Here is a 22,924-nt window from a genome sequence, read left to right as displayed (position 1 = left end):
ATCTTGTGGTCCACCCAGAGGACCTCCCCAAACTACAAAAGGCTCACATTCCACCACATGTGATGCCAGGATTCCCTTTTTACCCTACCTCTTAATACTCACCCACCTAAATAAAAAGAATGTTTTTTGGTTCACATGGGATGGGGTGCAATTGGAGGTGCTTTCATAAAGGTCAAGCACACATCATTGTGGGAGGTGGGAGTGGTTATCATGATAGTTAAATGCAGCAGATTCATATGGCTGTCTGTTCATTAATAAAGCTATTTTTCAAAGCCTCCCTGATTTTCATTGCTACTGCATGTGGACTGTTAACTGCCCTTGTGTTCAGCAGTGTATCAGCACTGCTTAGCGCATCTGTCTCTGCAACCCAGGATGGAATGAAATTTTCCCTCTTTGTTGCATAAATGTTATGTAGAATACAGCACACTGCAGCCACAGGGTCAGGCAGGGGGATGTTTGCTTTGCAAAGGTCCACACAGGTCAAAAGGCACCCGAATCTGGCTTTTAAATGGCCAAAGGGACATTGCATTGCCATTCTGCACTTGCTCAGCCTGTAGTTGAAGTGCTTCTTGCTGTTGTCCAAGATGCCTGTGTATGGCTTCCTGAGCCAAGGGAGCAGAGAGTAAGCAGGGTCACCCAGTATCACTATGGGCATCTCTGCATCTCCAGTCTTGATTTTCTAGTCTGGGAAGAAAGTCCCATTCTGGAGCTTTTAGTACAGACCTGAATTTCTAAATCTGCATGTGTTATGCACCTCTCATGACCACCCCACGTCGATGTCAATGAAACGACCTTTGTGATCCACCAATGCCTGCAATGCCATGGAGAGGTACCCCTTGTGGTATATGTAGTCTGAGGCCAGGGCGTCTGGGGCCAGGATGGGGATGTGCGTTATATTCATCTTCCCACTGCAGTTAGGAAACCACATGGCAACAAAGCTGTCCACTATGTCCTGCACATTTCCCAGAGTCACGATCTTCCACAGCAGGTGGGCATTACTTGCCTTGGCTACCTGATCACTGCATCCCCCACTCTAGATCTGCCCATCTTGAATTGATTTCCCACTGACTGGTAGCTGTCAGACATTGCAAACTTCCACAGAGCAATTGCCACTCGCGTGTGAACTGTCAACGCAGGTCTCATTTTGGTATCGCAGCACGTCTGGGTGGGGGGCAGCAAATCACAAAGTTCAGTGAAAGTGGCCTTGTGCATGAGGAAGTTCTGCTGCCACTGCTAGTCGTCTCAGACCTGCAAAACGATGCCGTCCCACCAGTGTATGCTGGTTTCGTGTCTCTAGAACTCGTGCTCTACTCCATGCAGTGCATGCGGGGTAGCCAGTAGCTCTGCATTCTTGATTTCCAGTCCTTCAATATCATCTGAATCAGCTGCATCCACCTCATCCTCCCACTGGCTTTGTCTAATAAAATACTGCACAAGACTTTGAGAAATGGCCATAAGACAATATGCAATTACTCTAAGCTATTCCAGATTCATCCTAGCACCATGCAGTGATGTGAGCTAGGACAGGCTTTGGAAAAATGGCCCAAAAATGGTTAAAAATTCCTTGGGCTATTTGTTTTCCAACAGCTGAGGGGATGGGGGCATTGCACTCTGGGATGATGACATCAGACACCCATAAGCATTTGTGGTACACTTTTTTCCCATAACAGACTGACACAAAAACTCAGAATGCAATTGTGTGGCAGGCATTGTGGGATAGGTACCCACAATGCATTGATGACAGACTTGAACCTAGCTAAGGTAATGGAGACACATTATATCAGCTTTCTGGATATTTGTGGACACTTATCTTTGACTTTGTAAAATTTAGTAGTAAAAAGCTGACTTCAATAAATTCAGCTATTTCATAGTGTAGTTGTAGCCTATCACATTTATTCGGTCATGAGCTTTTGTGGGTAAGACCTACTTCATCAGCTGAGTTGGAGTGGAAATTACAGAATTCAGCATATATATAACAGCAAAAGAAGTTGCCAGTCAATTGTAGTACTAGTGTTAATGAAGCTAATTAAGGCCAGGTCTACACTACGATGAAAAATCAATTTAAGATACACAACTCCAGCTACATGAGTTGCATGGCTGGAGTCAACATATTGGAAATCAATTTGTCATGCCGTTCCCACAGCAGGAGGTTGATGGGAAAAAGTTTCACATCGACTTCCCTTACTTCTCACAACAGTGAGGCATACCAGAGTCAACAGTGGAACCTGATGGTTTTATTTAGCATAGGCTCACGAGGCATGCTAAATCAACCCCAGAGGATTGACCACCATTGTGTTGATCTTTGGTAATTGTAGATGTAGCATTAGTCACTCTGGCTTTGTCTCATTGATATGTGGGAAGCGGCCTCTGCTCTCAGCCCCCTGCAAAGAAGCAGGGCTCAGTGGGCCGGGAGGGCTGCCAGTTGTGCCACAGATGTGGTGAGTGCAGGGGAGGGGAGAGGCTGAGGACAGATGAACACAAGGACAGGATTTAACTCAATGGCTGTGTCTAGACTAGCCCCCAGCTTCGAAGGGGGCATGGTAATTAGGGTGTTGGGAAATTATTAATGAAGTGCTGTGGTGCATATGCAGCATTCATTAGGCTAAATCTCCCCCAGGGGCAACTTCAAAGTATGAAACTTCGAAGTGCCAGCTTGTGACTAGCTGCGGGTCAGCCATGGGTTCTTCGAAGTGTTCACACTACTTTGAAATCCCTTTACTCCTGACACTTCAAAGTTGCTGCAGGGGAGATTTAGCCTAATGAAGTGCTGCATATGCACCACAACACTTCATTAGTAATCTCCCAACACCCTAATTACCATGCCCCCTCAAAGTTGTGGGGCTAGTCTAGACACAGCCAATATGTTTAACATGCTGATTCGTTAAGAGCCAAAGCAGATACACTGGGATTGATCCTCTGCTGCCTCCTATCGTGCATAATTATTTTCTCCTGTACAAAGTGGGTTTAAAACTGGAATTCTTTGCTCTGTACACCAGAGCTGCGTCTACACGTGCACGCTACTTCGAAGTAGCGGCACCAACTTCGAAATAGCGCCCGTCGCGTCTACACGCGTCGGGCGCTATTTCGAAGTTAACTTTGACGTTAGGCGGCGAGACGTCGAAGTCGCTAACCTCATGAGGAGATAGGAATAGCGCCCTACTTCGACGTTCAACGTCGAAGTAGGGACCGTGTAGACGATCCGCGTCCCGCAACGTCGAAATTGCTGGGTCCTCCATGGCGGCCATCAGCTGGGGGGTTGAGAGATGCTCTCTCTCCAGCCCCTGCGGGGCTCTATGGTCACCGTGGGCAGCAGCCCTTAGCCCAGGGCTTCTGGCTGCTTCTGCGGCAGCTGGGGATCTATGCTGCAGGCACAGGGTCTGCAACCAGTTGTCAGCTCTGTGTATCTTGTGTTGTTTAGTGCTACTGTGTCTGGGAGGGGCCCTTTAAGGGAGCGGCTTGCTGTTGAGTCCGCCCTGTGACCCTGTCTGCAGCTGTGCCTGGCATCCCTATTTCGATGTGTGCTACTTTGACATGTAGACGTTCCCTCACTGCGCCTATTTCGATGTTGGGCTGAGCAACGTCGAAGTTGAACATCGACGTTGCCGGCCCTGGAGGACGTGTAGACGTTATTCATCGAAATAGACTATTTCGATGTCTCAACATCGAAATAAGCTATTTCGATGTTGGCTGCACGTGTAGACGTAGCCCAGGTGTAATATATAATGCTCACTTTGCACTCGCTGTGCACAGGTTCAAATCACTGTTCAAAGTGTTTTGCTCTCCAGTAGCACTGTGGATATTGAGGAGTCTGCATATTAAACCTGGTGGGCCAAGTTAGCTGACCTTATGGAGAAATACATCCCTTTCCTGTTAGATTTTTTTAAACAAGAAATAAGATAATGACCCAATAGCTGAGATACTTTCTGTTTTATCTGTCTGGACTAACACAAAGAAATTATGTTTTCAAAGAAATGTTGGCACTGGTGCTCAAAAATATCAGAAACTATTTATTCTATTCCAGCTTGTTTCCTCTACTTATTTACCCTCAGACCTCACCTAATCTAATGTGAATTATTCGGGCCTGAATTTCACTAACTCTGAATCATGTGACGTGGAGAAAGAAAAGTTTACTTTGATCATTCTCTACATCAGCAACAAAATGTGTGTCTGTGTCTATGTGTAAATAAATAAAACCCCTACAACATTGGAGCTTTCTTTTGTTTTTACAGTTCTGTTGTCTGGGTCTAGGCAGATCATGATAATATCATTCACACCACCCATGACTGCTGGTATTTTGTTAGAAAGGACATAAATATACCATCCTTTGTCCAGCTTGCCCCAGATGTGTTAGTAATTGTGGGAGAAAAAGACTTTTGGAGTGCGAGAGTTGATGTGAATAGGCATATAGTAATAAATAATATTACATAAAAAGGAACTGTGTGGAAAAATGCCTGCTCTTTTGTCTGAATTCCAGTTTGAACTATTGTAATGTGATTCTTTGACAGAACTGAAAGAAGAGAACACAAAAGACGTAGTTGCCTTAATTATTAATTGAAATCCACAGCACCCAAATTGCTGCAATTAAACCCTCAAGGATCCTCCCTACCATCCATTAAAAAAAGTTTCTTATTCACCTCTGCAGGCATCTTTGTAAAATGGAAGGTCCCTTGTGCTCTTTTGAAGCCAGTTTTTGCATGCAGAAGTGTGGATTCTTAGAATTATCTATAATGCATGGTGCTTTCTGCATTCAATGGCATTTTTCTGACTTTCTTTACGTCACTTGCCATTTGTGAAGGTTGCCAGGGTAATGACCAATCATCTTGGGAGAAGTGCCTGTTAGTAAGGACAAAATAGGCTTTCTTCTTTTCAGTATTCTGCAGTACGTATTTGAGGATCATTATAGGATCAGGAATGCAGATTTCTGTTTAATTGGCAGAGTATGAAACTTTACAGAGTATGAAATAATAGATCATGGGCACTGAGGGTAAGGTTTTTTTTTCCCCCCCCCAAACATTTAGCCAAATTCAGCCTTGCAGTAAGAGAGGGTTCAATCCCAGTGAAGCTTCCCCTTTCCTTGATAAAAGCAACTTGATATTTACTTATTATCATCCATGCATAAGTGGTCACAAACTAAATAACCAACAGTTAGGAGGTTGAAACTACCATGAACAAAGTAGTATTAGTAATTCTGCATAAACATTTACATGTCAGGATGCCATTCTGTTTGTAGTTATGAATTTATATACCCTTTTCCACAAACACATGCACTGAGTTTGCCCATTCATCCCAAACATATTTTCAGAGCAATAGATTAAAAACAGAAATTTACAGTGTATTGAAATGCAGATTATGCAGCAATACTTCATAGTTGCCTCTGAGGTAACTGGAAAATTTTAATAGTCTTCACTGTAATGGATGTATACTATAGGCAACGTGTGGATGTCCTAAGTTGAGCCCCCTTCCTGTAAAATGGTGAGCATGCTGAACTCCACTTTAGCAGGTCAGAATGTGGGCAGATCTGTGCAATAGACTTTAACAGGTTAAAGGGCCAAATCTCTATTCCATTCAGTCTGTTGAGAGGGTGATGTGATGGAAGCCCAGGTCTTCCAAGTTCAAGGACACTGGAGTTTTCTGTGCTATCCTGTGAGGTACTGAATGACCTCAATTCTTATGAAAGCCAGTGGACGTAGAGAGTGCTCAGAGCCTCAGGGGATGGAGACCCAACTTTAGACCTCTGATGTCTTTTCACATGGGAAGTTATCAGTGTTCCCTTAGAAGCTGAGTGCTTAGCAGCCACCCAGGAGAGATTCAAGTGCTGCTCAGCTGATTAGCACAGCGCCCGAAGCCGCCCGCTGTGGGCAGCATGTGTTTCTACTGGTGGTGCACATCCACACGTCTTGGTGCATATAACTGTAAGGAATGTACAAGCAGGAGCTCAATACTGCTGAAGGATTTGGGGAATGTATCCTTTAGAGATCGTTTGCATGAAAATGCAAAGGTGTGCATATGTAATGCCTTGTAAACAAAGCCTGATGGGTAGCAGGTGAAGCAAGGACGTTTTGTGTATTGTAAGCAACATGTTGTTGTAAAGACACAATTTATACTATCACCCGGTGTAAGAATCACACAATGCTTGAACTTGTTGTGGGGGGTACAAGGCAGTCATCATTGCTGTGTAAGATATGGATTACACAGGGTTCCCCCCATCTGAGTATTGTGAGAGAAAGAATGGGCAGGTGCATGTACTGAACCAGGTTGTAGGGAGCCTTTTGGCCCTACAGCTGCAAGACTGGTTTGACTAGTTCTCCCCTGCCCCCACTGTTCAAGGGTAGATCTAAAGTTGGGGTCTGTAGTTATTTTGTGAGAATCCACCTTGATGGATTCTATGGCTGGGCCTAGAACTGAAGCTACTATACGCTGAAATCACTGGCAGCTGAAGCCACAGAGAGCTGGAATCACAGGGTTTTGCCTGCAGCAAAACCCACAATACAGCGGACAAGCAGCCAGCGGAGCACAGTGGACAGGTGGCTGGCAGGAGCGACTGGTGGGTGGCTGATGGGGTGGCTGGCAGGAGCAAGCAGGACACTGGAGCAGCACAAAGGTAGCATTGCCTCAGGCTCAATGAGGGAATGCATCAGGGTGATGTGTCAGGGCTGGCACGGACAGAGTTGTAAGTGGGGAATTTGAAGTGGGGGTATGGAGAAAGTTTGCGTATGTGAATGGGACCCTTACAATATTCAGCCTGAGAGGCAGAGGGCACTGCTCAATCCATATGAGCAGGGACAGTTACTAGAGAGTTGGTTGTGAACTCTGGGTGTGGTATTTTCCCAAGCTATCCCATGTGATGTCTCTTCCTCTTTCATGAAAAGTTGTTTTCTACACTCAGACTCTGTGCTTGTGAGTGGGGAAGGATTGCCTCTTGAGGTGCCCAGGGGTGTGTGAATTTCCCAGGCTACTGTGTGGGGGCTTGAGCCAGTTCTATGCAAGATGGATGAAAAGGAATACCTAGATATTGGACCTGGACTTAGTTGCTGCCTACTGCTTCTGGCAGAAGGGTTCCATAACCAAATTTATTTCACCCATGAATGTAAAATATTAGCGAGAACATTTGGAGGCATCATCTGGTCAGTTCATGCAAAAATATAATGAAGATTATTCAGAAGTTTACCAGTTGTTGCAGAGGCAGCCATAAAGTATCTCTGCATAAGCAGCACTTTAATGTTTATTTTTTTAACTCCTTTGAAAATATCTGTGGGGTGTGTGCATGCATGTGTTGTTAAATGATGTGTATGTGTTTAGTGGGAATGGGGAGTGTAGGGACTCATACTATACACAAAACAGAAAACTGATATAGCGCAGTTGCTCTGTAAAATTACTACAGTTTCATAATTGAAATTAGTAAGTGACTCATCAGGGTTGGTTACTTATTGCTTAATGTTTTCTGTGCCCACACAGACCTTTCAAGTGCATTGGATTGCAAGCACCTTGCACAACATACAGGCTTCCAGGGTAAAGGTTTTCAAGCACGTAGAGAGAGATGTTGTACTTCTAATTTCAGCTGATCATAAATATACCAAGAGCAGATCAGAAATATAAATGAGTTTTATTTACTTTTCCCCCAAACAGATATCTGCAGTCAGAACATTTTATTTAGTATGAAAGGTTTTGCTTCACAAATTTTTGGAGGCTAAAGTATGTTTATGGTTGCTTTGCATTGCCAGAGCCACAGAAAACAACTGGAGCACTGTGTGTTTGAGAGAGAGAGGGAGAATCACCGCTTTAGTGTGAGGATTTGCTCTTTTTAGTATGCTTCAAGGAAAATATGTTTTACAATAAGCAGTTGTGTTTCTCTGCTTTTAACAGGCGATAGTGCCATTTTACTTTCTTGCTATCACATGAATGGTTTTACATATGCTTAATAACTCAGTCGTTGCATTTGGAAAAGAAAAGCAGTGATTACAAAGAACAGTTAGCCTGTGTTCAGTTTCTCTATTGTCTTTAATTTACCCTTTTGTTGGTACTTCAGCAGCAAGAGAAAAGAATGGATCATTTTGTATTATGTTAGGTAGGATCCTTAAGACAGGGAAAAAATAATCTAATGATAACTGGAGAAGCCATGTCAGCTACTGCAGGGTTACTTGAAGATATCAAGAAGTCCTTCAGATAAGAGCAGGCAGCACAAAATATTGGAGATGAGCCATTGTCTACATCAGCAGTCAGCAACCTTTCTGAGGCAGAGTGACAAAATTTGATTTTTTTTTACCTCTATGCATGGTCCAAGTGCCAGTGATACTGTTTGAAGTCATTAATAGTTCTATTTACAACAGCTTTGCTAATAAATAAATTAAGATGCATTAATTAGCATTAGCTGGTCTTTTGTTAATCCACAGGCAGCATGGCTTTGAACAAGCTCCTGGCTGCAGCGGGCAGGAGCAGTGGGGCTGAGCTCCCACTTTGTGTGCCACTCTTGGCACCTGTGCCAGGGTTGCTGACCCCTGGCCTACATCACTGGTGTGAAGCTGAAGGCTTTTTGGAACAGTGGCCACATATTAGTGGAAAAGGGGTTAATACAAACAGGACTGAGTAAAGAGCGGAAGGGAAGTCATTTTACCTCTGTAGGGCATTGGTGAGACCAGCATTAGAATGATGCATCCAGTTCTGGTGTTCATATTTGAAAAAAAATGTTGAAATTTTGAGAAGGGTGCAGAAAAGAACCACAAAAATCATTGAAAGGCTGTAGAAAATGCCTTGAGAGTTAAATAAATCCATTTATTTATTATGAAACAGAAGACTGAGTACCAGGCCTTAAAGGACCCTCTGATGTAGTGGAGAAAGGCAGAACAAGAGCCAAAAAAAAATAGTCTGGAATCTGAAGCCAGACAAATTCAAATATGAAGTATGGCATACGTTTTTAACTGTGAAGATCATTAACTATTGGAACAAATTTTCAAGGAAAGATTTTCCATCTCTTGAAGTCTCCAAATTAAGATTTGGATGGCTTTCTGCAAGGTATGCTTTAGTCAAACGCAAATTATTAAGGTTAATAAAGGAGTAACTGTGTGAAATTTAGTGTATTTTGAAATAGTCCAAAACTGGAATCTCATTTTAAAACCCGTTCAAATGGACAAGGGAAATGGTGGGACCAGATTTGAAGTCACAAATCCAAACCACTTGTGTCCCAGACTAGAAGGGACTTACTTGTCATTGTTGGTTTGATTATAGATTTCATGCGAGGCACAAATTACTTGATATAATTTCAACATTCATGATAATGAAAAAGAATGGTTTATTTTTGTTAAGGCACAGGATTGGAAGCTGTTAGGTCTGGATTCTGTTCCCAGCTCTGCAACTGTCTTGCTTTGTGAATTTGAGCAAGTCACTTCATCTATCTGTGGTGGAATTTCCCAGTCTTTAAAGTAGGAGCAACAGATAATTTATTAAAATACTGTGAGGCTACATTCATGAGCATTTGTAAAGTGCTTTGAAATACTCTGATGGTGTGTGTTGTGTAAGCTGTATAAATTTGATTTATGTATTTATTGTTTACATTGGTAAAATCTTCTGAGGTTTGCAAATTTCAATTCTAATTCTTATTTACTTCAAGCACCATTCCAAAGGAATTTTGGTTAGAATGCTGCCTCCTCAGATAATCTTTTGTACATATAATTTAAGAATTCTGTTTTGCTTCTGATGAGTTAGTGAACAAAGGTTCTATGCATTTTCTATGTCAATTTCACTATGAAAAATTCTCCTTGGGAATGGGTTATGAACCTTTCTAAGCAATTCATCTCTGAAAGTTGTGCATATATGATTGCATTCTTCATGAAAACAGATGCAGTAGTTTGGGTACAAGGCCTATTGCATTTGAGGCTACTGAATAAAAAGTTAATAATGAATTAGCATTAGCTGGCAGAGTTGTCTAGTGGCTAGAATAGCACAAGAGCATTTCAGGATTGCCACTGACTTGCTGTGTGACCTTGAGTAAGACATTTAATTTCTTAGTTTCTCAGTTTACCCTTCTTTTTTTTTAATTAAATTAATAATCTCTTTCTCGCAGGCATGTTGTGAGAATTAATTAATGATCATTGAGATCATCTGATGAAAGGTTCTCTACATAATTTAGTTACCAAACCCAACCCTCATTATTTGGGTTATATCAAAATGTCAGGTTTTTATTTTGTTTTAGAACTCAAGCTATGCTCACATCTCAAGGGCCTGATCCTTAACTGACATAAATCAGTAGAAGGCTACTACTTTCAGGATCTGGCACTATGATTCTAAAGTCTCTTCCGCAAAATCATTAAATATGTGTTCTAAAGAAGTCCATTCAGTTTAAATCAGGTGATTATGTGAGTTGAATTAATGCATCACTGACAAGTGAAGGAATGATTAAAGAGAAAGTTGATGTCTGATTTTATGTTGTCATTTTCATGGATTGTGAACTTGACTGTAAAAATTTGTTCTGGACTGAAAATTATACAACAGCTCAGTGCAGGGACATGTCCTTAAACTCTCATGTAAAGATACACACAAAACCTAAATGTAGCAATGGACAATATCATTCTTACAATGAAATATGCCCAGTTAGGCGTGTGCTTATTAGTACATTTAGTACATTATTTTGAAGGCCCTTAGAAATAAAGTATTAAGATACAACTAAGAAAAGGGGGATAAAGGAGAACAGTGAAGTGGCAAAATTGCAGATGACACAAAATTATTCAAAGATAGTTAAGTCCAAAGCACACTGTCAGGAAGTACTTGGAGAGCTCACAAAACTGAGTGACTTAGCAACAAAATGGTAGAGGAAGTATAGTGTTGATCAACACAAGGGAATGCACACTGGAAAAACTAGTTCTGACTGCATATTCACAGTGATGAGTTCTAAGTTAGCTGAAAGAGATTTTGAAATTACCATAAATCTCTGATTTAGAACTCATCACTGTGAATAGCTCTGGTATGGGGTGTTGTCAGACACAAGATGCTGGGTAAGATGCACTACAGTCTGACCCAGTATCATAGCTTCTATGTTCTAATGCATGTTTTTGGCGTAAGGGTACTTCAGAGTTGCATGGGTACTTCAAAGTGCCTTCAGCTACATGGCTTGCAGGTGCTTCGAAGTTGCTAATTTTGAAGTTTGTGTGGCAGGAATTAGGCTAAAGAGGTGCTGCATATGCAGTGTAGCACTTCATTGCTAGTCTCCACTCAGGCTCGTTTACATGTCCCCTTCGAAGGAGGGGGCTAGTGAAGACAATCCCGTTGAAAGTCAAAGGGACTTAGGGTCCCAAGATGTTTAGGTGCTTTGAAAACTTCACCCACTTTTCGTAGCTTTGCTAAAGATTTGCATTGTGACTTTGGACAAGTCAGTTAACTTCTCTGTGTTGCAGTTCTCCCCATGTGTGAAGTGGGCATTAGTAATACTGACAAAGATTCTGGTAGACATTATTTAGTCCCTTTTTTGTGTTTATTAGAGAATGTACAATGTCACCTGAATTCTGACTGCTAAAGATATAAATGTTATTTCAAACAACCCACAGAGATGGCCCAGTTCATCTTGTTTTCCATTATAATAACAAGGTCATGTTGAAATCTTCCATATGATTATGAAGGCTCATGTAAAGAAGTTTCCTGGAGAGTAACATCTGTTATCTAGTGCTAATAGTGATTCAAACAAAGGGATGTCTTCCTGGAAGGAGACCACGGTCAACCTAATGGAATGAACCACATGACCCAACAAGCTCATTTGGAAGGAGAAACAATATTCTGTAGATGCCATAAACCAGGGGTGCAGTTCTTCAAGGACTTCTTTGTGGCTCCCAATGCTATAATTGCAAAGTATAAAAAACCCTTCCTGATTATTTTTGATAAATGGTGAACATCTAAAAACCCAACAATGAACAACTCATATGTAAATAGCAAACGATATGTGATCTCCAAATGTTGGCTAGCTTCCCCTTTAATATGTGCAGTGCATTGTGGGGTATGATACAGTATCTGTGTTTTGACCATGTTGCTAATAAAGTCTTTATTTTGAAAAGTAAAAGGAAGCTTGTGGCATTCTGCTGTGAAAGGCAACGCAACATTTTAAGAAAGAAAACAAATTAAACATAAAGTAAAATTGGCATAATTAAAATAGGTTTGGGAGTGAAAGTCAAGAGGATAGTGGTGCAAACACATACATGTAAAGTGTGAGAAAATAAATATGTAAAAAGTTTTTGAACATCCTTCTGCAAACATGGATCATATTACAAATCATTGTGTGTGTGCTGTTGTTAAAATAGGGGTTACGAAAAGTATTGTTCGATATTATTTATTAAGGGCCGTCTTCTAGTCACATGCATGATGGTGCTTGAATTGAGTTTTTTACTAAATGAGAAAAAAAATAACTCTTTTTGCTATTTTGGTTGCCAACCCCTGCCATAAACAGTACTGTAGACTCACAACATATATTATTATATGGTTTTGTGAAGAGATACACAGTTTCAGGCAGCCAGGCAAGTTGGGCTCTCATTTCCTTTCCCATTCCCTAATGTCAACCTCTACTGTTATCTATATCAAGCTTTTCTGCTTGGCTCTGAAACTGAGGCATCAGTGGACCAGTACACCCTGTCATAAATACAGTTTAATTTATACTTCTAGAGCGTGAGATGTGTCCCATACACTAACACAGTTGTCCACTAACCTCTAAAATCAGAGCTGTTGTTCAAGCAGACCTCTCCAGAGGGATATTATTTATTATTTTATATTAATTAGTTTGATGGTTTGTGGACCATATTCATGCACATTTTCACCAGCGATTAATTTTATTTCACTCTTTTTTATTACATGTACACTTTGGGCCACATTTGCTATTGGTGTAACAACCTTTGCTTTATTGTATCAAGTCTGAAAGTCATCTTGGCCTTACTGTTTCACCTACAGATTCCAGCTGGCTTCCTCTTGTTCTTTATGGGTGGATAGAAATCAAACTCACAATTGTTATATTTGGAGTAACAGTTATTAGAGGGATGCCAGCATGTTAGAAATATAACAGCTGATTTTATTAAGAATAGGAGATAAATTCAACTGAATTTACTTAAAACTGCACAAATTGAAGATTGTAGAATTCTAGTTCTGTCAAATTCTGCACTTGTATGTCAAGTTACAAGCCACATACACATAAATACATTCTTGGGTGTTATGGACACAATACTGAGCTGCTGAGCCAAATTGTGCAGTGTTTAATAACACTTCCACTTCAATGGGAGTTTGCTGAATTAGGGACTGCAAAATTTATCCCATTTTCTTTGGTTTTCATGTCTGCAAGTGCCCTGGTACTTGGGTGGGGCTGGCTCACACTGGTGGTGAGGTGGAGGTGGCCTGGCCCTGAATGGTCTTGGCACAGCTGTAAGGAAGACAAGGAGGAGAGACAGAGAGTCATTTATGCAATGCAGCCCCTAGGACCCTGCCCCCCACTGTGAGCAGCGACCAAAACCCCCAGGCCAGGGTATGGGAATGTCCCATGAATAAAGTCATGTGTGGCCTGCAGAAGGGGCCCTGGCATACAGGTGTGCCACAGTGCCTCCTAGACTGCCTTGACCACATTGTCCCCCCCATTCTGACAGTCTAGTTGGCAAAGGGTGTGTCGGGGTGGTGGGTGAGCCAGAAGCACCCTGGCCCTCCCTGGCGCCCCCTCACACACCTGTAGCTTGCAGTGCTGTCTGCAGAAGCGGGTGCTGCATCTCGCCAGTGGGCATACCTGAGTGCAGGGTGCCACACTCAGCCGTGTGTTGGGGGTCAGGCCAGCGCCCTTGTGGCCAGCCCACTTCCAGCCATTGCAGTTGCTGGCAGTTACCCCCCTAACCCCTCTTCCAGGGCCTGGGTCTCGTTCAGCCTCCTGTGAGGCTGGCAGCAGGCTGGCATCCGTGCCCAGGGGCTGTCTCTTGGGTTAAGGTGGCATACTACCTTGCACATGGTTCCATATGCTGGGACCACAACATAAGATCCTGCCCAAGCTGGCCGTGCAGCACTCCCAGCGTGACCCATCTGCACCCAGCTCCCACATGCTGGGGTGTGGGACTTGTGGGGTATTTACCAGAGGAATTTTCACCCAGCTCTTATGAACCCTGGGAGATGGCCTGGCTGGTGACTCCAGCACAGTGAATAGGCTGCTGCTGTCCTCTGATACTGTGTCTGGCTCCAGCGTGGGTTGGGGCTCGGGGGCCTCCTCCTCCTGCTGATGGTGCTTTGGCTGCAGTAGAGGGGCTCGAGCACCGTGTCCACACTGCAGCACAGCAAGGATGGTCCCCCCACTCGAAGGTGTCATGCAGTTCCTGGTAATAGGAGCAGGTAGCAGGTCCTGCCCCGGAGCATCGGGCAGCATCCCAGCCCCTGACATAGCCTTGGAAAATCTCCTTTACCTTTGCCCAGACCTGTTCCATGGTTGTGCGGGGGTGGCTCTCTTTGGCCAGGGCAGTGGCCATTGGAGTATATATGGGGGCACTGCGGCACTTCACCTTTGGATCTTGCAGGGTCTCCTCACCCCCCACATCCAACAGGGCCTGGACCTCATCTCTGCTCCATGAGGGGACCTGCCTCTTTGAGCCCTGGGATGGCTCCTGGGACCTCGCTGGCTGGTCCCTTGAGGGCCCAAGGGGGTCATGGGATGCCTACCACTCAGCCATGTGCAGTGCTGTTGGCTATGGTGTGGCTGTGAGGGCATAGGGGACTGTAGCCCTGCTGCTTCCATGCTCTCAGCTTCCTGCCACAGGGTTTCCGAGGCTCTCTGCACCTTTAACAAAGGCCAGAGTGAGGGACTATAGATTGCTGCTTGCTGTAGACAGTGTGTTCCCCAGGGCACCTGCTCAGTTCCCTGGAGGCATTTTTTGTTGACAGAAGGCCCCTCTGGAACATCCAGACCCATGTTTTGTCGACAGAGATCTGTTGAGAGAGGAGTTCTTCCTTGTGGGAGGCAGGGCATGGATTTTGTCAAAAGAGCTGCATTCTGTTGACTGAGAGTTGAGAAAACGCACTGGAGAATCTTGACACTTCCCGTGTTTTGTTGACAAAATGGCTGTTTTGTCAACAAAACTCTCTAGTCTAGACATAGCCTTATAAAACGTATATGCTTTCTGTGAAACTGAGAAAGGAGTTGAATTCTTGTATTTTTCATGCCAGGAATTTGTGACAAGAACTATAATAGGTGTCTTCCTGTGCTTCATCTTAGTGACTTCTACATTTAAAAATAACAAATTCTAATTGGATCTGCTGTGAAGTAGTTAATGCTAATACTTAAATTGTTATCAAACTTGAATGTTAGCGCTACGTTAAAATGAAATGAATGGGGTAGTTTACATCTCTCTGTGCTCTTGTTTCAGGCTTTCTTCAGACTCAGGATTTATCAATTCCTCCATTTACAACCACAATTTATTTTTGTAATGAAAGTTCTGATTTACTGAATATGATTATGCAGCAATTTAAAAAAGAACCTGCGAGGCATCAGTATAAGTTCCATCATAATATTATGAGGTTCTGCTTACAGGAAATAATAGAATAATAAAGGGAAGGGAAGCCAGAAAGGAAAAGAAAATATTAGAATATTTATCTATATTTTTAGATATATACTAAATAGAAATAAATGTTGCCAGTAATTTCTACTATAGTAATTAGTCTCGGCCCTCAGGCTAGTAGGCATCAGATGAAGTTTACAAACCCTGATATCAAGTTGTCTTCCCCAAACGTTAGTTTCCGATTGCTACTGCAAAGAAGGAGAAATGTCTTGACCTTTCTGCAGGTGTACTACTTTTTCCAGAACAGGCCTTAAAGCCTTAAGAAACTAATGCTACCCTGCCATCATAAGACCAAGCATGAGGTATATTGTAGGTTGAACGTAAAGTTATGATGGTGCATAGCAACAGGAAATGTTGTTCTCGTGCAGCTATTTTTTTTTCTACTCTCGAAATGAAGTTAGATTACATATTAGAATTTCTAGTTTAATTTCTTGCACCCTGAAAGATGTAACAGCAAAATTATTTTGAATTAAGTATGCTATTGTCTACACAGGGCAACTGTTATTTCAAAATGGCGATTGGCTTATTTCGGGGTTGGTGAGCCTCATTCTGCAGGAAAGAGCACCGGTTTTGAAATAGGGACTGTTTAAATAGAGAATAGAGCCTTTTTTGAGGTGGGCCGTGGTGTATCCAGTGGATCTGTCTTGGGGTAGGCTCCGTGTTTGTAGACACCGCGTTTTGAAGTAGCTGGTTGGTGTTTTGAGGTGCATTTTGTGTGTACCAGCGTTATTTTGAAATAAATTATTCACATCATCAATAACCATAGGCTCAGTGCCCATTGGTGTCTGATGCCTCTCTCACTATTCATTTCCATCTTTCCCTGTCCAGTGCGGTGTGGCTTAGTTTCTGTAGACTAGCTCTGCCCCAGTCTACTATTTGAACCGTCCATTATGCCGAATACCAGTGTCTTGATTTTTCATTCATTGTTCATTCTGCAAATATGCCCAAATAGTTGTAGCTTCCGTTTTTATAAACCTTCTGCTGCAGGTTCTCTTTCAGCTGTATCTTTCTATATAATTCCTCATTGGTGACCTTCTGCATTCATTCTATTCTCAGAATCTTTCTATAACAACTCCTTTTGAATGCTAATAATCTTCTTTTTCAATCTTTCATTATCACCCATGTCTCACATCCATACAACATGCTGCTGAATACACACGTTTTCAAGAAGCTCAGCTTCGTTCCTAAGCTAATCTCTTTGCTTTTCTAGATTTTATCCAAAGCCTTCAAACTCACTCTTGCTTTCGCTATTCTAGTCACTATTTCCTTCTTAGTCTATGTCATATATTATGTTGCTCTCCAGATATGTGAACTTCTCTACATTTTCTAGTTCAATACCATCTACGCTAATCTTCCTTCCTATTTCCTTATCTCCAAATACCATTGTTTTTGTTTTATCAATGTTCATAATCGGTCCATACTGCTTGCCTTCTTTGTTTAGCACCTGTACTGTTTTCGCAAGCTTCTCCTCATCTTTCTCAATGATAACTATATCATCTGCCAACCTCAAGTTGTTAATTCTTTTCCTATGCACAGATATCTCTGCTACCTCTTCCTTGATCTTGTCCATCACTCTCTCCATATGCATGATGAAGATACTTGGCAATATTGGATCTCCTTGTCTTGTATCTCTACTTGTTTTAAACCAGCTCCCCAACTCCTGGAATGTTATCTCTGCTGCCTCCGCATTGTCATTGTTATCCTTCAACAACCATATCAGTCTGCTATCCACTCTGTACGACTCCCAACACCTCTCAAATCACTTTCTGATCTATACTATCAAATGCCTTTTGAAAAAAATCGACATGTGTAGATGTTCTTGTTCTTTTGTCAGACTTTCTCTGCTATCAGTCTTAGTGCCAATATCTGCTGTCTGGTGCTTCTATCTTTTCGGAACCATGCTTGCTCGTCGGCTATATCTTCTTTTGTCTGCGATCTTAGTCTCTCCATCAGCACCTTGCCTAGATGAAGTAGTGGGATCCTTAACCACATTCTCCACACCCCACTGCCTTGTGGGTTATCCTGGGAAGGAGAAAGGCTAAGGGAGTAAACCCTTACAGAAAATCCGGAGTGGAGTCCGAAGGCGGTTCGGTGTCAACTTCTGGCAGTGTCCCGGCAACTCCTGCAGCTGAGCTGGTACCAGACGTGGAGGTTATCCTCTCCTTTGGACTATATCAGTAAAGCCGAGAGGTGGACACTGGTGTCTGGGCAGCCCAGAGTCTCCATAATAAGTGCCCAGGCTCGCGCCTGGAGAGGTACTCTGGCATCGCTGAACAGCATTGCATCAACATGGGAGGCAACAGATACCGGTTATAAGCTCTTGCTCGATTGGCGTAGAGAACGAGCGCCAGGGGTTGCCTTCGACAGTGGGAGAGATCCTCGCATCTCACTGGACAGTCACTGCCTGCCTCAAGCTGGGCAGCCCCCAGCCGATAGGGTACTGTCCCGCCACAGTTCACCTGCCTCACTGGGTGCATGAGGCTTAAGGTTCCTGAACCTGACAAGTGACTGAAGTTTGGGCACCAGGCAAACCAATAAGAAAATCAACAAGAAATGAGAAACATCAACAATTTAAGCTTGCTTGCTGGAATGTGCGGACCATGCTGACCGGCTTGACTGAAGATCTTCAGGCCGTCAGTGATACCCGCAAGACTGCTGTCATCAACGAGGAACTGAAGAGGCTCAGAGTTGATAGCGCTGCACTGCAAGAGATGCGACTCGCAGATTTGGGATCTCTAAAGGAAAAGGACTACACCTTTTTCTGGCAGGGTAAAGCCCAAGAAGAACCCAGAGAGCATGGTGTTGGCTTTGCTGTCAGAAACACCCTTCTACAAATGGTGGATTTGGTCATGGGCGTATCAGAAAGACTTCTTCGGATCACGCTTCAAACTTGCGCTGGTCCTGTCCACCTGTTCAGCGCTTATGCTCCAACCCTGTACACCACACCAGAAGTAAAAGACAAGTTCTATGACGTGCTTAGTGCTGCTGTAGTGCAAATACCTGCTCGTGAACAACTGTACATCTTGGGTGACTTCAATGCAAGAGTTGGAGCTGATTGGGCTTCATGGCCTTCCTGCTTAGGACACTTAGGTGTGGGAAAAATGAATGACAGTGGACAGTGTCTCCTTGAACTGTGCACGTACCACAATCTGCATCACAAACACATTCTTCCGAACGAAGCCACAGCACAGAGTGTCGTGGAGACACCCACGCTCGAAGCACTGGCATCAACTAGATGTGGTCATCACTAGGCATAATAACCTCAGAAACGTCCTTCTGACACGCAGCTATCATAGTGCTGACTGTGATACAGATCACTCGCTAGTTTGCTCCAAGCTCAAGCTGAGACCCAAGAAGCTGTACCGCTCTAAACCTGCTGGAAGGCCCCACATTGACGCCAGAAAGACGGCAAACTTGAAGAAAGCTGAAAAGTTCAGAGAGACCCTCCAGGAAAATCTGCGCAGCGGCCCCGGGGGCGCCGATGCGACATCCAAATGGCAACATCTGAGGGATACAGTTTACAACACGGCCTTGTCAGTGTTTGGAAGAAGAGCTAGAAACACGAATGACTGGTTCGACGCTAACTCCGATGAGATGATTCCAGTCATTGAAAAGAAGCACGCTGCACTCCTGGAGTACAAACGCTCACTGAGTCAGAGTACCCAGGAAGCACTTAGAGAGGCCAGAAGAACAGTACAGCAGACAGCCAGGCACTGTGCCAACAACCACTGGCTCCAGCTATGCAGCAGCATCCAGACCTGTGCCGACTTTGGTAACCTCAGAGGAATGTACGAGGGTATGAGGAAGGCATTAGGACCCACCCAGAACAAGATGGCACCTCTGAAATCCAAATCTGGTGAAGTCATTGCTGACAAAGCCAAATAGATGGAGCGCTGGGTTGAGCACTACTCCGAGCTGTACTCACGCGAGAACGTTGTGGTTGACACAGCCCTCGATGCCGTCGAGCTCCTACCAGTAATGGACGAACTGGATGAAGAACTGACTGTGGATGAACTGAAGAGAGCCATCGACAGCATTGCAGCAGGAAAGGCCCCTGGTCAGGATGGTATACCACCAGAGGTAATCAAATGTGCCACGGACACACTCCTGGAACCCCTACATGAGCTACTGTGCCTGTGCTGGAAAGAGGGTGAGGTTCCACAGGATATGCGTGACGCTAACATTGTAACGTTGTATAAGAACAAAGGAGACAGAAGCAACTGCAACAACTACCGTGGAATCTCCCTCCTAAGCGTCACTGGTAAACTGTTCGCTCGCGTCATCCTTGGCAGACTCCAGAAGATTGCTGAGAGGGTGTACCCCGAATCGCAGTGCGGATTCCACGCAGAGAGGTCTACCGTTGACATGGTCTTCTCTCTAAGGCAGCTGCAGAAGTGCAGGGAGCAGAGAAAGCCACTCTACATAGCCTTCATCGACCTGACCAAGGCCTTTGACTTGGTCAGCAGGGATGGTCTGTTCAAACTGCTCCACAAGATAGGCTGTCCTCCACGGTTACTCAAGATGATCCAGTCGTTCCACAAAGACGTGAGAGGAACCATCCAATATGACGGAGCATTATCGGATGCTTTCAGAATCAGGAGCGGCGTCAAACAAGGATGCGTGCTTGCTCCGACATTGTTCGGGATCTTCTTTGCACTCCTCCTGAAGCATGCCTTTCGATCTTCAACAGAGGGCATCTTGCTGCACACAAGACCTGATGGGAAACTGTTTAACCTTGCAAGGCTGAAAGCTAAGTCTAAGGTGCGAGAAGTCCTCATCAGAGACATGCTGTTCGCAGACGATGCTGCTGTAGTGTCTCACACAGAAGACCAGCTTCAAAAACTGCTGGATCAGTTCTTCAAAGCGTGCAAGGACTTTGGGCTTACCATCAGACTAAAGAAGACAAACGTACTCGGTCAGGGTGTTGCTGAATCCCCATCAATCAGCATTGACAACTATACGTTAGGGGTCGTCCACGAGTTCGTTTACCTCAGGTCCACCATCACTGACACCCTGTCGTTGGACACTGAGCTAAATAGGAGGATCGGAAAAGCGGCCACAACTCTGTCCAGACTCAGCAAGAGAGTGTGGAGTAACAACAAGCTGTACACTCACACCAAAATGCAAGTCTACAGAGCCTGCATCCTCAGCACCCTCCTTTATGGCAGCGAGACTTAGACCCTGTATGCCCGCCAGGAAAAGAGGCTGAACGTCTTCCACTTGCGCTGCCTCAGGCGCATCCTTGGAATATCATGGAAGGACAGAGTGACCAACACCGCCGTCCTCGAGCAAGCTGGAATCCCAACCATGCACACCCTCCTCAGGCAGCATCGACTCCGCTGGCTTGTCCACGTCCACAGGATGAATGATGGAAGGATTCCAAAAGACATCCTGTATGGTGAGCTAGCCTCTGGCAAAAGACCTCCCGGACGCCCCCAGTTGCGCTACAAAGATGTCTGCAAGAGAGACCTCAGAGAGGTAGACATCGAGCTGGACAACTGGGAAGAACTAGCAGACGACCGCAGCAGATGGAGGCAGGGGTCACACAAGGGCCTTCAGAAGGGCGAGATGAAGATCAGACAGCTAGCAGAGGAGAAGCGAGCACGCAGAAAGCACAATAAGGACTTGCCAGACACCCACTACATCTGCAAGAGATGTAGCAAGGACTGTCACTCTCGTGTGGGTCTTCATAGTCACAATAGACACTGTAGATGAAGTCCTCAATTGAAACTTTAAAGGGCGCGATCCATAGTCTATGCAGACTGAAGGATGCCTACTACTACTACTAAGCGTTATTGATGGTTACAAAGCTTTTAGTGGCTTTTTATGCATTCAGTCCACAATTTGACGGTCATAGGAAAGTCCTACTTTGCAAAAAAAAGTAACTGTACATTCATTTATTTTATGAATATTGCTGTAGATCTCCTCTGAGCATATTTATATAAAATACATAGTTCAGTGCTGAAGAGGGAAAATACTTGGTTTCAGCAAAGACACTTGAGACTCAATGTCTGTAGATTAAAATATTTCTTCCTGCCTTTCTTTTCTAAATGAGGAAGTGAATTTGATGAATTTCAGGGTTTACAAGTCTGATTAGGATAAAATAAAGAAAAGATAAATTTTAGAGTGACCAGCTGTCCTCTTTTTAAAGGGACACTCCCATTTGTAAGCTTCCCCTCAGGTGTCAGAACTTTTTCTTAAAACCAGGCAAATTGTCCAGTATTTTTATCTTCACCCATCAAAAGTGGCAGGTCCTGCTGCTGACCAGATCCCTGCTTGTCAGCTGCCCTCCCAGCAGCAGGGAGTGAGTGGGATCCAGTGGCTGATGATGGGGGTGGGTGTTCAATGCTGGTGACAGGGCAAAGATGCAGTGTGCAAGACTGGCTGCTCCCCCTGCTGGTCCACCAGCATAGCTCTTGCTGTGTGCCAGCAGAGACATGCCCTCTGTCCTGTTTCTAGCCAGTACTGGTTGTGTACTGCACACTGCAGTGGCTGGTGAGTGTGTGCAAGCACCAGGCAGCAGCCAGTTGCATTTCACCTCTATTGCCCACCCCTCATGAGCTCTTTACACTCCCTGCCTATCACTGTCCTCTCCCTGCTTTATCCCTTTGGCCCCCACACTCCTGCTGATCCTCCATATGCCCTGATGGGACACATCCCGCTCCCAGAACTGTGCAGAGAACCAGCCCATGGTCAGAATGCTCAGCTCACCAGCAGCCTGGCCAGCAGGCTCCTTCTTTTCCCCACTGCCTCTGGTTGGGCAGCCACCCTGGGGAAGCCCAAGACCTGGCTCAGGGTGCTCTCTGCAAGGTTCTGAGACCTACATGTGCCAAAGCCCTGCACAGCATTGTCATGGGGAAGCTTTTCTACCCCTCAGCTCAGCTCTGGAGTGGTGGATGAGAGCAATTTCCAGCCTGTTCACATCCTAAAGCTGCAGGGCACACAACAGCCCCTGGGGCATGACCTTAGCACCCCCAGAACCCCAGGGAATGTGGGGCTGCTCTGTCGCCTATGCACCCTCCCATGCTGAGCCACCTCTCCAGCTGTTTTCATTGAAGCCTCTGCAGTCAGGTTCTGCGGGCCCTGGTTCACAATGCAGCCTTAGGGCTTAACCCCTTCTTGTCTGCACTGTAGCCAGAAGGCACCTGGGGTACATTGGTGGTCAGCAGCAGCCTAGAGATGTTAGCTGCATTTTAACACTGCGCAGGTAGGAATGAACAAGCTGCGTCCCAGCTCTGGTCAGGTGGGAGCAGGAAAGAAGAGATGAGCTGGGCAAAAACATTTGACAGGTCATCTCTTCTCCTCCATCCTCCACTGCGAATAGATGCAACTTCCATCCCTTCCCTCCTGCATGGTGCCAAAAGGCTGCTGCTGGCCAG

Source organism: Carettochelys insculpta, chromosome 10 (assembly GCF_033958435.1).
Source record: "Carettochelys insculpta isolate YL-2023 chromosome 10, ASM3395843v1, whole genome shotgun sequence".
NCBI classification, from domain to species: Eukaryota; Metazoa; Chordata; order Testudines; family Carettochelyidae; genus Carettochelys; species Carettochelys insculpta.
This window is presented reverse-complemented; position numbering follows the sequence as displayed.